This window comes from Ochotona princeps, chromosome 3, assembly GCF_030435755.1.
Source record: "Ochotona princeps isolate mOchPri1 chromosome 3, mOchPri1.hap1, whole genome shotgun sequence".
Lineage (NCBI taxonomy): Eukaryota > Metazoa > Chordata > Mammalia > Lagomorpha > Ochotonidae > Ochotona > Ochotona princeps.
In genome coordinates, this window is record NC_080834.1 from 38,367,995 (window position 1) to 38,384,900 (window position 16,906).

Here is a 16,906-nt window from a genome sequence, read left to right on the forward strand (position 1 = left end):
ACTTGATCCATTCTACAAAAGCAACCTATCACAAAAAGAATCCATGTCAATAGGAATGGAGAGATAAGCCTGCCCAAAGTTAACAACACTGAACCTGGACTCTTATTGCTCCTTGGAATACAACTGGAAGATGCCACTGAGATTAAATAATTAAAAGTAAGCATGTGTTAAGAAGCTGCAAAGACAAGATATGGACCAGAAGAACAGCATTGTAAAATACATACCAAATGCAGGACTGGTATCCAAAAAGGAACACAGAATCCTTAACAATAGGAAAATGGCCTAAGCAAAAAACCAGGCTGGGACCAATGTCTATGGAGTACTAGGTTAAGCCTCCTCCTGTGGTTCAGGCTTCTGATCCAGCTTTCTGCCAGTGTGCCTGGGAAAGCAGTGAAGCATGACGCAAGTTCTTGGTCAGTACACTCAACTGCTATTCAAACTGTGGGAGACCCAGAAAAACTCCAGGCTCCTGACTTCCGGCCAGCCCACCTGGAGAGTGAACCAGCAAATGGAAGATTTCTCTGTATCTCCATCTTTCAAATAGAAATAAAATTAAATTAAATAATTTTTTCAAGAAAAGAACTTAAAATTTGGCTAAAGATACGTACAGATGCTTAACCAAAAAAGATAAACAGCTGTGAATAAGTGCGTGAAAAGATGATCACACAGGGAATTGCAGTTTAACCTGAACTATGCTTGCTAGAATGGTTAAAATTCAAAATACTGACAACAGTAAATGCTGGGGAGGATGTGGAACAGCAAGAACTTTTGTTCACTGCTGGTAGAAATGCAAAGTGGCATAAACACTTTAGAATAAAGTTTAGCAGGGGCTGGGTGATGTTCTTGACTCCTGGCTTCAACCTGGTCCTACCCTTGCCTGTTGCAGCAGTTTGGATAGTGAAACAGAGAATGAAAGCTCGCTCTTTCTTTCTCTCTCTCTTAATCTCTCTCTCCTTCTCTCTATTGCTCTACTTTGAAATAAATAATCAAAAAAGAAGAAAGTTTAGTTTCTTTATAGACCAAACACATTCTTACCTCATGATCCAGTAATCACATTCTTTAATATTTAATATTTAGTAAAGGGAGTTGAAAGTGTGTACAAAAGTTTAGAGATGTTTGCTATAGCTTTATTCATAATTACCAACGCATGGACAATGATCTTCAGTACGTGAAGGAGTATGAACAAACTGTGATGCCTCCGCACAATCAAATGCTATTCAGACTACAGAAAGAAGTGAGCTATCAATCCCACAAGAAGACATGGAGAAAACCTAAACAACATGAGCTAATCTGAAAAGACTGCAAACTGTATGAGTCCACCTATGTGACATGCTGAAAAAGGAAAATTATCAAAACAGTAAAAAAAGTTCAGGAGTTCAGGCAGAGAAAAGGAAAAAAAAAGGAACAGGTGGAAGGTAGGGGATTCGCAGGCCAATGTGACTGTTCTGATACTGAAATGGTGGGTAGGCACATTTAAACTTCTACCAAAAGCCATAGAATATACTACACAAAAAACAAGCCCTCATATAACCTAAGGACTTTGATGTTGCAATACCAGTTCATCCGTTGTAACAAATTACCACTTGATTCAGAATGCTAATGATAGGGAAAACTAAAGGGTGTGAGGGTGACGACATACATGGAAATTCTACGCTTTTCACTCATTTTTTTTTCTATAAACCCAAACTTTCTCAAAAATATTAAAGAAGTAACATTAGCTAGCAGATATCTATGATCAAATGAATGAAAAGCTAATTTATTTTTAAAGATACACAAATAAAATTGCAGTTTCAGACAATTACACCATTCATACATAAACCTACTCTTTCCAGGAATCCAAATTACTGCTGTGATGTTACTTTGTTACTAATTACATTACTTTCTACTATCAAATGCATTTCTTGTCCATTATCTCATTTTCATCTTTCTAATGATGCTACAGTAGTCATGGTCAGCATTCTTATCCCCATTTGCGTGATGGGAAAACAGAAGTTGACATAATTTAACTGACAAGCTCAAAGATAAATGACCATTCTAGAATCAAAGTTCCAGATATGACCCAAGTTTTCCAACTTTCAGCTCATGCTATTTGCATTGCACCAGCATACATTCTATATTAAATATTTAACTGACATTTTAAAGATCAGAGTGAACCTGACTCTCAGATTTTGGCTGGAAGAGACAAAAGTGTCACTTATTTCAGTGGTCCAGGTTCTAGGTACATCAAATTTCAATCATCTTTACCAAGACAATTACGTTCAACCCTAAGGAATTCCGAGTTGTGCACCTACTACTAGCCAAGGGGAAGTGGATATCGTATCTACCATGATCCGAAACGGGCCTCCTACATCTGCTTTCAGAAAAGCTGAAAGAGACATTGAGATCCCTGTGAAACCTACTGTGCAGAATGGGAAAGTCCACGTGAGGGGGAAGTGGACATTTTCTTCTTTCGCACTTATCATGAGGGGTTCTTGAAGAACTGTTGAAACAGTAAGGGAGATTTACCTAGGAAACACATGCAAGTATCACCTTCTCTTCTTTTTTTTAAAGAATTTAGATACTTTCATTTGAAAGGCAGATTTTACATTCCTCAAATGACCACCACAGCTGGAGGGAGGCCTACCAAAAACCAAGAGTTCAAAGTTTCATCTCGCTCTCCCACATGGCTGCAGGGACCCAAGCACTTGGGCCATTCTCTGCTGCTTTCCCAGGCACTCTAGTATTAGAGCTGGTCCAGAAGTGAAGCAGCCCGAAACAAGAACGAGCACCCATATAGGATGCTGGCACTGTAGGCAAATGGTTAGCCTACCTGCCATGGAGCCAGCCCCAAAATACCACCTTTCGTGCTATTGTCAACAGTACCTGCAAATGTGGAGATCATTATAAAGATAACTCTCTGTAAGCTACCTGACTTCATACTGCATGGGTTGTAATCTTTGATGATTATTTCCTTGTGACATCTAAGATGGCAGGTGCAGAGGATGCTACAAAGAAAAGGATTTCATTTAACATACATTTAAGCAACAATGAAAAGGCAACAAAAAGGGCACTTTGGCTTTTTTAAATATAAATTTCAAGATCTTCACAATAATAATATTTACCAGCTCTTCAGTTCCCTTGGGGACAATGATGTATTTCTTGGCTCTCTATCCAAACAGTTTCAAGAAAGCAACAAATCCAAAACCCAAGTGAAATCTCTTCCCATAACTGAAACCCGAAATAACTACATGGTATTTTAAGAATTCACGAGAATTACACTAAGTCAACCCAGAAAGGACATGTGTGTATGTATCAAAATAATAACAGATTCATAGACTGTCAATAACGTTTCTTTATTCTTTTGAGCAATCAATGTTTTTACTGTCTATTGAATTATTTTTAGTAGCATTCAACTCTTTCTCTAATGAGCTTGTTCCTGAGTTACAATATATACTCATAATACAAACTACTGGCACAATTAAATACCAATTGTTCTCTACAGTTCAGTAAGGTTTTTTTTGAAGACTTGGTATGTTTCAGATCAGTGTTCCCCCAAGTTTATCTGATTATTGGGATTCATGTAACTATAAAATAGCCCTTTCTAGTCTCTACGAGAGTGACTCAGGAGATCTGGGTAAATTCTTGGGTTCTATCAGTTTTAATAAGAAATTCTAATGGCTCCACATGGCATTTATAAAATACATTAAAGACATTTTCACCATCGCTTTAAATAGATCCTTTAGCTATGCAACACATACCACCCAAGTCTCCAACAAAGACATGTTTCATAAAGGTGAGCAACCTTCTCTTACAGCACAGGGTCTGCATGTCTCCTCTGTAGAGGACCACATAAAAATAGTTGAAACATGGGGTGAGCATGGTAGCACAGTGGAATAAGCCATCTCCCATTATGCTGGTACACTATCTGATCACACCCTGGCTGCTTTGCACCAATTCCATCAGCTCTCTGATGATAGGCCTGGGAAGACAGCGAAAGATGATCCAAGTACTTGGGTGCCTGCCACCCACATGGAAGGCCCAAATGGAGTGCAGATTCCTGGCTTTCGTCTGGCCCAGCTTTCTTATTTGGGGAGTGTTATAAAGCATGGATATATCTGTTTAAAACAAATGCAAGTGTCTGGACAGTTCTTCCAAATGGTTGCTGATGCTATATGTGCCAGTGAAAGCATGGCATGAGGATCTGTGCAGAGGTTGCATTGCTCTTATGTGTTGTTCATTGGATTGGTCTCCTGCTCTGCTCTGCTCCTGACCCTGCTCAATCCTCAGGCAAGATTTCCATGATTCCCATAGAACATGAGGTTGTTCTTCATTTCTCAAACGTGCTAATGTTTGGATATCAGGCTCATTTTTATGGGCTTGTTCCCTACAATCTTAGACGAATAGTTAATGGCTTAATGATAATGGTTGCTAGACTAAGAGTAAGGTCTTGAGGTTTCTGACAGTAGGATCTTTGGGACATGATTAAGTTGAATCAGGTTGCTAAAGCAGAAAGAGCTCCATACTAAAGCATGATGACTTCATAAAGAGAGACATGTGGACATGCAGGGTTAGTGTGCTCCTTATGTCTCTGCTGCATTGGGGAATAATAGCTGGGGATGTATTATGGGGATAGGGAAGGAAAACGGAGGGGAAAACCCCACATACAAAACTATATTATGATAAATAACAACAACAACAACAGAAAGAGTATGAAGACAAGCATACGGTCTTAAAAAACTGCATATTTTATAGTTAAAGAATTTCTGTTCTGGTGATCGGATTTGCCAGTGGGTGACATGAACAGAACAGAGTGTGGGATGAGCCGGGTTTGGTCGCGACAAAACAAGTACACATTATGGAATGCCAGGGCGTGGTTGCCTGTACTGGATATGAATGCAGCACCCAACCAGCACACGTGAGATCCAGGAAGGGAGGGGCAGAGCCGGCAGGGGGATTAAGGGGCTGGTTCCCTCGCTGGACAGCTACTCCCACTGGAGAGCGTGGGCTGGGATAGAGACAGACCAGACTAGGCAAGGCTATATCACCTGTGCGCTGCATGTGGACTAGACCAGGGAAAGGCCAGGCTGGGCTGATTATTCCTGCTGGTGCAAGAATAAATTAGAGTGGGTGAGGGATGTATGGCCATAGCCGCAGAGGCTGGCACTGGGGACTAATTCTGTCAAGTCAAATCACAGAACCACATAAAGAGTGCATAAACCGGGACAGAGAGACCTGGGAGGGAAAAAGTGGGTTCCCCCTTCTTGGGTCACTATTCCCGTGGGAGGGCATGAAAACTAGGACGGGAGCTGGGATGGCTAGATAGAGGCACTCAACAACATCCGTGAGGGCTGGATGGTTGAGTTGGTTAGATAGAACTAAGCTTTAATACCCATTGACAAGTACAAGAGCCAAATGGGATGGGGGACAGACTGGTCTTCTGCTACACATACTGGCAAACCAGGGTAGGGGGCGGGCCTGGTGGGGGTTATTGTGGGTCGCCCCAACTAGGCTACAGCTCCCACTGGTTGATGTAAGGGCCTAACCAAACTGGACTGCAACACCCATTGGTTCCAGTGCAACTCGGGACTGAAAACAGAACCAACCCAGCAATTGCAACCACCAGCTGATCGGGGTGATGGACTGTGCCTGGCCCTGTGCTTGCTAGAACATACAAGAAACTAGTCTGGGAATACCTCAAAGTTTCTTTGGAGATCTCCCCAATCGAACTGCTGGACTCAGAACTCTAATCAAGAAAAGACAGAAGACAGAGCAGATCAATCATTCAGCTCAGCTATATGTTGGCAGCGAAATATGGGGCAAACGGAGACTTTATAATGGACCATATCAATCAGTGGACGACCTCATCGAGCGAAACTGGCAGCGATTCATAACTGGAGAACTATTAACACCACTCGAGCACATATCTCAGAGCATGACCCACATCCGGGACTCGGGGTGGGCGGGAAACCGGGTGGGGCTTCTCCCTCAATATCCCCCTTTACCTCAGATACATGATGGAAACAATATGGACATAATGGTATTACCCACTTCCCTATCCCCCTGAACCTTTTTTTTTTTCTTTTTCTTTCTTTAACTGTAATTAACTATGTAAAGATTGTCAACAACAATACAATAAAATAGATAAAAAAAAAAGAATTTCTGAGCATTTTGAAAGTGACTGAGGGATAGCTTTCCTACACTAAGTAGACTTGAGGCTGAGAATAACAGAATAATCAACTTTTTAGCATTTTTTCCCTCCCAAATCTTGAAAGAGGTGGGAATGAGACTGGAATATTGGATCAATCAATGGCTTCTAAATCATCAGCTTGTGTTCACCTTACTGAAAGAGACAGTAACACATACTGGATTAGGATAAAGTAATGCAAAGACTGGCAAACCATGGACTTTCACTGGGTCATCATCCAAGCGTTTCTTTCCTTTATTGTCCATAAAATCAGAACCATTGTCCAGTGTTTAGTAGTCAGGCAGCCTTGGTCTCCAATTTGATTCTTTCTTTTTATCAGTGCAGAACTTTAGTTAACCTGGAAAATGCAAGATATGGGCCTAGTAGGGAAACTGTGGGCACAGTTCTAATGGGCTGCAGCCCCCACCAGTAAGCATGAAAACCAGGACTAGGGGCAGGCCTAGCTGGATAGGCGATAGCACCCACCAGCGTAAGTGTGGGCTGGATAATGGGGTCAGGCTAAGTTAGACTTCAATACCTATCAGTGTGTATAGGGACCAAATGGGATGCAGGACCAACTGAACCAGTGTCTGCTGCACATGCCAGCACGCACAGGAACCAGGGCTAGGGCTGGACCTGATGGGAGTTATTGGGGGCCATTCCAACTAGGCTGCAGTTCTTCCTGCAATGTGTGAATGCCGCATGTGGTGGGCAGGGTTGGACTGAGCCACAGCATCCATTGGTTTGCATATGCAAGGGGGCTAGGGACAGAACCGATCAGCCAATGAAAGCAATGATGAAGGTGATGGACTGAGCCAGATCCACTATAGCTGGCATGCACAGGAGCCAGGTCTGGAGTCACCTCATGTAGGGTTTTTTGAAGGAACCCTTCCAACAGGAGTGCTGGACTCAAAACTCCAACTACAGGGAAAATCACAGGATGTGGTCTGACCGTGGAGTGCCTGTGTCAGCACTGGAGTCAGAGGCTGAAGCCTGTGCAGTGGACAGCATGTCCAGATACACATCGGGGACGTGACAGATCGCTGAGGCCTGCAGACGACATCTAAGACCGTGGCACAGGATGGAGGCCAGAACAAATTGGACAACTCTCCCAGCCAAGCTTTAATAGCAAGTTTCTGGGCAAGTGGAGACTCTAAGGTGGACTCTTTCAGCGAAAGGACCTTGGAAGAATTTCCTCAACCATGGAGCAATGAAATCAACAGCATCTCAGAACAATAAAAATTACCCTCAGAGTATGCTCCACATTGGGGACCACAGGATGACAATAGTGGCCATTCCACATTTTTCGGTACTGATGCATTTAGGCTGCTGGGAATGGCCCTCTCCCTGTTTCTTACAGATATAGGAAGAAGAAAAATTGGAAGCAACTGTCTCAGCCATTTCCCTCCATCCTTAACCCTTCCCAACCTAATCAGTGGTCCGCATGGGTGTACATCATTCACAAGTATGTAAACATCATCAAAAATAAATTAATAAAAGAAAAAAGGGCTTTGGTTAAATCATCTGGTTGATTGATGCCTCAATTTCCCCAAGTATTATATGAGGGATAATTATAGTACTTATAGCATATAATAATGTCTCAAAAATTAATACAAATACTTACAATACTACCAGAAAGAAAATAAGTACTACACTATTAAGAATAACTATTACAAGGGAGCAAGAATCCAAGGAAAAGCCACATACAAAGGGCACCTTGGGAAAGCCAAGTTGCGGTTGTGATTCTACCTCCAAAGCTGTATACGTTTAGAACAGATGCTTCACTTGCTGATGAGCAAACTTTCTCTGTAAAAGGTCAAAGGATAAATGTTTCTGACTTGGACCAGGCGCGATAGCGTAGCAGCTAAAGTCCTCGCCTTGCATGCGCTGGGGTACCATATGGGCACCAGTTCTAATCCGGGCAGTCCCGCTTCCCATCCAGCTCTCTGCTTGTGGTCTGGGAAAGCAATCGAGGATGGCCCAGAGCCTTGGGACCATTCACCCATGTGGGAAACCTGGAAGAAGCTCCTGGCTCCAGGCTTCAGATTGGCTCAGCTCCAGCCATTGCAGCAGCTTGGGGTGTGTATCAGCGGACAGAAGATCTTCCTTTCTGTCTCTCCTCCTCTCTGTATATCTGCTTTTCCAATAGAAATAAATAAATCTTTAAAAATGTTTCGGGGGCCTGGCGGCGTGGCCTAGCGGCTAAAGTCCTAGCCTTGAAAGCCCCGGGATCCCATATGGGCGCCGGTTCTAATCCTGGCAGCTCCACTTCCCATCCAGCTCCCTGCTTGTGGCCTGGGAAAGCAGTTCAAGGACGGCCCAAAGCTTTGGGACCCTGCACCCGTGTGGGAGACCTGGAAGAGGTTCCTGGTTCCCGGCACCGGATTGGCGCGCACTGGCCCGTTCCAGCTCACTGGGGAGTGAAACATCGGATGGAAGATCTTCCTCTCTGTCTCTCCTCCTCTCTGTATATCTGGCTTTCCAATAATAATAAATCTTAAAAAAAAAATGTTTTGGATTTGGCAAGCCACAGTCTCTGAAAAAAATTACCTATTTTTGTTTTCTAGATTGAAAGCACGCATTGCAGAAATGCAAATGGGTGAATGGACTCCAGTGAAAGTTCATTTATTAAAACAGAAAATAGGCTTGAGTGTTTGGTACAGCAGTTAAAACACAACCTAGGAAACCTGCATCCGGAGTTTGAGTCCTGCCAACTCTCCCAATTCCAGTTTCCACTAACGGTGCAACCCCGAAAATAACAGATAAAAGCTTAGGTGGCATGCACATGGGAGACACGCATTGACACCCAGGCTCCTGGCTTCTTCATGATCCAGACCCAGGAGATGTGGACATTAGAGGAGTAAATCAATGAATGGGAGTCTCTTTCTTTCTCTCTTAAAACAAAATAAAAATAAACAAAATTTTTAAGATAGTAAAATATATATACATTGCTGTGTCAAAATAAATAATAAACAGTAAAGAGCATTTCATCAAATTTCCAAACGTCACCCAAATATTATTTTGTTGTTGATATTTTTCAATTACTAAGAGCCACACTAATATAGGCAGTGGGACCGATTTTACTTGAGGTCCACAGTTTTTGGACACTTCATCTGCAAGATTAGTCAGCAAACAAGCACAAAGTACCTTGGTTTCTTCAAAGCTGAAATAATGTGCTATGTAGCCATTGTTTTCAAGTTAGGCTATTTAGAAATTTAAACGGTTTTTTTTCTTTTTTATGTTTTTATTTTTGATAGTTTTTTCTTTTTTTGTTTTCTCTTTTATTATATATTTTTTATTTTTTATCTTTTTTTAATTCCATTTTTTTTAAAGATTTATTCATTTTATTACAGCCAGATATACACAGAGGAGGAGAAACAGAGAGGAAGATCTTCCATCCGATGATTCATTCCTCAAGTGAGCCGCAACGGGCCGATGCACGCCGATCCGAAGCCAGGAACCTGGAACCTCTTCCAGGTCTCCCACACGGGTGCAGGGTTCCAATCCATTGGGCCATCCTCAACTGCTTTCCCAGGCCACAGGCAGGGAGCTGGATGGGAAGTGGAGCTGCCGGGATTAGAACCGGCACCCATATGGGATCCCGGGGCTTTCAAGGCAAGGACTTTAGCAGCTAGGCCATGCCGCCGGCCCCTCTTTTTTTTATTTTTAAAACTTACCCCTGCTCCCCACAACCTTACCCCTAATCCCACAACCCCAGGCCCTTACCCACACCCCCAGGCCCCTACCCCTGCACCCCACAACCCCAGGCCCTTACCCCTACACCCAGCACCCTCAGACCCCTGCCCCTGCACCCAGCACCCCCAGTCCCTCTCCCCTGCACACCCAGGCCTCACCCTGTGGGTGAGTACACTCCCTCTTTTAATGCAACCAAACAGCACTATCACACCAAAGTACACTAATTCCACAATGCTGTTCATCCACTAGATAGCATTCAAATTGCCAGTTTGATCACAAACCTTGTATTTTCTCATTTCACTCCTTATTTTTAAACCGATGTCCAAATTTATAGTAAGATACTGTGTATTTTATATTTTAAAAGTTCTGTAATATCTTTGCACTTACTTTTTTCTTTTTTCTTTCCCATAATATCTTCTAATATGTTTCTCTTTCCCATTTCCTAACACTTAGCAGTTAAGAAATTTGACCAAATGTAAATTCCTTCACCCCCAACAAGACTCTTTTTTGAGCAGTGAATATTCATTTAAAAGGGGAAAAAATACATAGGAATATCTTAGAAAAGTCTGATAATCCTGCTAGTTAAATAAGTGAAACCACGAAACTATGTATAGTCTTCTTATAAACTTTTTAAAAAAGATTTATATTATTTTTATTGCGAAGTTAGATATACAGAGAGGAGGAGAGACAGAAAGGAAAATCTTCCATCCACTGATTCACTTCCCAAGTGACCACAATGACTGGGGCTGCGCCGATCCAAACCCAGGAGCCAGGAACTTCTTCCGGGTCTTCCACATGAGTGCAGGGTCCCAAAGCTTTGGACCGTCCTCAACTGCTTCCCCAGGCCACAAGCAGGGAGCTGGATGAGAAGCAGGGCTACTGTGACACAAACTGGCACCCATATGAGATCCTGGTGGTAACAAGGCGAGGACTTTAACCACTAGACTACCACATCGAGCCCCAGACAATATTTTATAAGTGAAGCTTCCCCTTGTCTCCCCCTCTTTCTGTTAATGGCATCCTCTTTTGCAGCAGCAACAGCCTTTTCGGTTAGTCCTGCCTAGCTCACTGGGAGCTGAGTAGCAATTCCACTCACCTGGACCAAGGGCCTGGAAATCCACTGTATGTGGGACTTAAACAATGTCCTATACAGTCATCAGAGTGGACCAGAAAGCATGAAAGTAGAGAATATGATCCTGCTTACTAGTTAAGCCTAGAATAAGGCCTGGATTTCAGAACTGCCTTCTTCTTCCAGCAACCATTCGATCTTCAGCAGCTCATCTACAACTCAGCTCCTAAGAAATGGATAAATACCACAGAGTTGGTGTGGTGATAGTTAATCAAAATAATTCATGGTGGACAGAATCAGGCTGGACTGCAACTACCATTGGTTTCTCTGAAAGACAGAGCTGGAAATAGAACTGACCCAGCAATTGCAACCACCAGCATGTGCATAAGCTGACTGGGATGACAGACTGTGCCAGACCCTGTTCAGGCATGCACACACAAGAGTCAGGTCTGGGATCACTTCAGACCAAGTTTCTTTGGGACCCCTCCAACTGAACTGCTGATCTCAGAACCTCAACCATGAAAAGAATCTCAGGTTCCATGGTCTGACCATGGAGAGCATGTGTCAAAGCTGAGTCTCCTCAGAGGCTCATGGATTTGTACACAGCATATCCAGGTGCACATGAAGGATACGGCAGTCTATCGGAACCTGCAGAGGACACCTAATACCACAACAGAGGATGGAGAACAGAACAAATTGGTCATCTACCCCGGCCATGTGTTGGCAGTGAAAAATTGGGCAAACAGAGACTCTAAGATGCATTGTCAGCCAGTAGATCCTGGAGAGATTTTATGGTGCATGGAATGGCAAGCTTGGCAGCAATTCAGAACTGTTGAACTGTCAAAACCACTTGAGCAGGACCCTTGGAGCATGCTCCACACTGGGAACATGGGATGGGTGGGAGGCCCGGTGCGGCTTCTCCCTTTATCTCTCCCCTCACCCCAAATACAGAAAAAAGAGAGTGTGGAGACAATAGTCTTACCCACTTTCTTGTAGCCCTTGAATCTTTGTGACCTAGTCAACGATGTTAAGATTATCAAAATAGAATAATAACTTTAAAAAATAGAAAAATATCAACCACAAAAATAACACATTAAAAAAGATCTTAAAAGAAGCAATCCTCTGAAACGCCTTTGGAGAGACCATTACTTTGATACAGCAGGGTAAGCCACTGCCTACAGCACTAGCATCCTATATGGATGCCAGATTTGAATTCTAAACGCTCCACATCTGATCTAGCTCCCTGCTAATGTGCCAGGAGAAGAAACAGAAGTTGGCCCAACCAGGTACAGTGGCCTAGTGGATAAATCCTAGCCTTGCAAATACTGGCATCCCATTTGGGCAACAGTTCACGTCCTGGCTACTTCACTTCCCGTCCAACTCCCTGTTTGGGAAAACAGTGGAGGATGGTCCAAAGTCTCGAGACTCTGCACCTGTTTGGGAGACCCAGAAGAAGTTTCCGGCTCCTCACTTTGGATCAGCTCATCTCTGGCCATTGCAGCCATTTGGAGAGTAAACCAGTGAGTGGAAGGTTTTTGTCTCTGTCTCTCTTTCTCGCTGTAAATATGCCTTTCAATAAAAATGATAAACAAAATCTTAGAAAGCAGAGGAAGGAACTGGAGGAGGAGAAGGAGACAGCCCAAGTTCTTGGGGCGCTGTACTCATCTTGCAGACCCAGAAAAAACTCCTGGATTAGCCCATTCCTGGCCATTGCAGCTATTTGACAAGTGAACCAGCAGTTGAAACACCTCTCTCCATGTCTCCCACTGTGTCTCTCTGTAACTCTTCCTCTCAAGGAAATAAAATAAATCTTAAAAGAAAAAAAAGAGAGAGAAGTTGCTATGTTTAAAAGAAAAGAAAATAAATATTTTGGAGTTCTCCAATAACAACTTTGGGAAACAGAAAGAAATTGATCTAATCTTAGAATACTCGTAAAATACTAAGAGAAAAATTATTTCCAATCCAGAGTTCTATACCTAATAAAACTCTCTATCAAATCTTAGGATTAAGGTCTCTTAAAAACGTTTATGCACTGTGATTTTTTTTTTTCTGCAGAAAGTTACTAGATAAACCAGTAAAAGCCTGTATGGAACAAACGAAACAAGCAGATCTCACACAAGCAAGAGTAAAAGTGACTTTTTACAATCATGGGAAAAATTGAAAGGAAATCAGAGATTATCCTGTGTGCTAGAGGAAAAGATAGTCTATTCCCATGTCCCACGGAAGCCACTCTGAAGTCCACAGAAATGGCTCCAATAGCAAGAGAAAGTGGTTAGGGTATTGAACTGGTTTAAGGCCTTTTGCTGTTGAATTAATGATGAGTACAGGGAGTGAAAAAAGACACAAATATGAACTATAGGGACAGGGCTAAACATATAGCAAAATAAAACTGTAATTGACTATTTAGGCCTCAGTTGTGAACAGCACCAACTAATACACATATCATTATTATTAGGAATACTGATCAAACCAAAACAATACCTTTCAAAGTGGGTGACATAGAAAGGACGCCTGTGCATTACAGCATGAGGGTGCAAAGAAAAGAGAGCCAAATCCTCACTCTCCATGGAGGAAAGTCAATGGATGTGGGAGATCACCCCTGGATTTCCGCCTGCCTGGTCCATGTGGGAGGCCACAGGCATATGGCACACTGTGCCCTTGGGCAACAGACCCCAACATGGCCTGTTCAATGGGCATGCCAGGCAACAAGAGCCATGGGCTGCACCCGGTTTCTCTTTCCTTCTCTGCTAGGGCTTCCTTTGTAAACAACTCTAGGAAGTCAAATGTTACATTCATCCTGCCTTTCAACAAGTAACAAGTCTTCACTGAAATACAATTTCCTGTGCTTTGTAATCTTTAATTTCATTGGAGGGTCCAGAGAGATAGACATCTGTTAGCCAGTCACAACATAGTTGTCAGGTGGAAATATTGTCAGGACCACTCTTCTACCTGCCCCCCTTTTCCTATATAAGCTTGTGACTTCTCTAAAATAAACAGACATTCTGTATTACAAGTTTATCTCCAGTGTTTCTGCTGCAGAAAAGCACTGTCACCAAACTTCTTTAATTTTAGAAGGTAGAGTGAATTTTGAACTTCTTGGCCTGTTGGATAGAAGACCCCCAAAATTGGCACCTTAGCAACATGGAGACTGAAGAGTCAGGAGCTAGGGCTACAGAGACCATGGTGGGAGTCTAACATCAGAACCCAGACCTGGAACTTACTGCAGGGAGTGGCACAAATGACTGCAAACAAAAAGTAGTATACCAAGCACAATAAGTAAAATCAAACTGTAGACCTATGAGTGACACAGCTTAGAAACTTGCCTTAAGGAGAAGACTCTGATAACCAGAAGTACAATGACCAAGAGCAAAAGAAGAGACAAAGGCACAGAGAATATTACTGAAGACTCCCCTGCAAAGGAGCAAAAGCCTTTGCCAATTTCAGAGTTAACTGAGGAATACATCAATAAAATGGGGGATACAGAATTCAAAACACTTGTTATAAAGTGTTTTGTTATAAAGTGCTTCTTATCAACAACAAGAAGCATGTAAAGCAGGTGTTCAAGGGATTAAAAAATAAGTCACACTGGACATGAATCAAATGAAAGCTGATACATTAGAAATTAAGAATACAGTAGAGAAAATTAAATGTACAGTGGAGAGTATCCAAAATAGACTGAATGAAGCAGAAGAAAGAATCTCAGAAATGGAAAGATACTTCCTGTCACCAGGGGGAAGCAAACAAAAAGCTGGAAACAGAGCTGGGTTAAGTTAAAAAAAAAAAAGTATTCAAGAATTGCAAGACACTATCAAGAGGCCTAAGAGAAGAGTTGTGGGAGTCCCAGAAGGTGCAGAGAGAGATACTGGGATTAAAGGTATATTCAATGAAATAAAGAAGGAAAATTTCCCTAATCTGGAGAAAGAATTGGGAAACAACATTCAGGAGGATCACAGAACTCCCAACAGGGTTGACCAGAATCAGTCTTCACCATGACACATGATAATTAAGCTCTCTTCAATTGAACATAAGGAAAAGATCCTGAAATGTGCACATGAAAAACCAACTGACATATAAAGGAATGCCAATTAAATTCACATGAGACCTCTCACAGGAAACTCTACAGACCAGAAGAGAATGGAGTGACATATTCCAGATTCTAAAAGCAAAAAATTGCCGACCCAGGATAACGTACCCAGCAAAACTTTCCTTTGTCTTTGACAATGAAATAAAATTCTTCCACAGTAAGAAAAGTGAAAAGAATATGCCTCTTCCAAACCTGCCCTACACAGATACTTCATGATGTTCTTTTGAAGAGAAAAGGAATAGCACCCAACAAAACCAAAGGCAAACAGGACGAACATCCCAGTAAAATAACAACAGAATACTAAATCAATGAACAATCCATAACTAAAATGACAGGACCTAATTACTACCCATATATATTAACTCTGGATGTAAATGACTTAAACTCAGCATTCAAACATCATAGATTAATAGACTGGATTTAAAAACAAAACTCATCTATTTGTTGCCTGCAGGAGACACATTTCACCAGCAATGATCAGCAGAAACTATATCTAATGGATTTTGATTTTTTTTTAGTTTCATCTCTTCAAAACACTTTCCACTCATTAAATTCTTCAGTGACTCATAGATCATGCAGTAGCATCATTTTCTTCAAGAAGGTTCTTGATTTTCATTTCTTCAGCAACACATCAGTCATTCAGTAGCATGTTATTTAACTTCATGGGTTTGTTAATTTCTTTTTTCTTTCTGTTGTTGATGTTGTTTTGTGGCTTTTCATTTTAGGGGGTGTACAGTAGCTGTGTAATGGAGACTCTCATATGTAGTAACATGCTATTTAACTTCATGGCATCGTAAATTTCAATTTTTCTTCCTGTTGTTGATTTTGAATTGTGGCTTTTCATTTCAGGAGATATATAGTAACTGTGTAATGGAGACTATCATAATCAGATACGAGGATACAATGCAGTATGCATCTCTAATGCCAGACTAAAGATGGACTCCCAATGAAAATGTTCACTATATCTTGACAATAGGATGCTGGACTCTCTGCCATTGTCCATGCCCACAATAATGGACATACAACTGTGTATGAAGAACTATAGTTATGATATAGAGGAGCTCGGTGGGGGGTTGAGATTTGGGGAGGAGATAAGGGAAATCCCAAGGCCTATGGAACTGTATCATAAAATTATAATAATAAAAAGAAGTAAAATTAAAAAGAAAAGTTGGGTTGTAGGGTAACAAGACGGTCTGGTTTTTTAGTCACAAAACCAAGCAGCTGATACAGGACTATTTTGTGGTTGATGGCAGTGATATTTTCTTGTGAAGTCACCAATATTTTCCATTTGATTATTGCTTTGAATACATCCAGTGTTTTTAGAGATAAGATCAGAAGTCAGTGACACACAGGAGGAGCATTGTACAGAAACATTTCAGTAGTTTGTCTTTCACTGGAAAACAGTTAACACAAAGATCTTAGAAAGAGGACTCTAGGGCTCAGCATGGTAGCCTAGTGGCTAAAGTATTTGCCTCGCGTGCACCGGGATCCCATCTGGGCACCGGTTCTAATCCCGGCATCACTGCTTCTCATCCAGCTCTCTGACAGCCCAAAGCCTTGGGACCCTGCACCGCATGGGAGACCTAGCAGAGGCTCCGGGTTCCCAGCTTCAGATTGGCACAGCTCCAGCATTGCAGCTGCTTGGGGAGTGAATCAACAGATGAAAGATCTTCCTCTCTGTCTCTCCTTCTCTCTGTATATCTGACTTTCCAACAATACTAAATCTTAAAAAAAAAAAAAAAGAGGATTCTAAGTTTCACAAATGATATCCAACTCTTAACTGGTCTTTCTCTTGGTTTTGTGCTTCTTCTGATGTGGCCAGATTAAGATGTAACAGTATTTGGGGGATTCAGTTTCCACATTTGAAGGGGAAACATGCAAAATTCATACTCTC

General features: G+C 42.0%; 1 protein-coding gene across 1 annotated transcript in view; it reads right to left on the reverse strand.

Moving 5' to 3' along the window:
• MAP3K7CL (MAP3K7 C-terminal like) overlaps positions 1–2,986 on the reverse strand; it is a 38,615-nt gene extending 35,629 nt beyond the window's left edge. Inside the window, exon 1 of the mRNA XM_058661248.1 lies at positions 2,863–2,986. The gene's annotated coding sequence lies outside the window, so the exon portion shown is untranslated. The remainder of the gene's footprint in view (positions 1–2,862) is intronic.
• Positions 2,987–16,906: the final 13,920 nt, after the last annotated feature.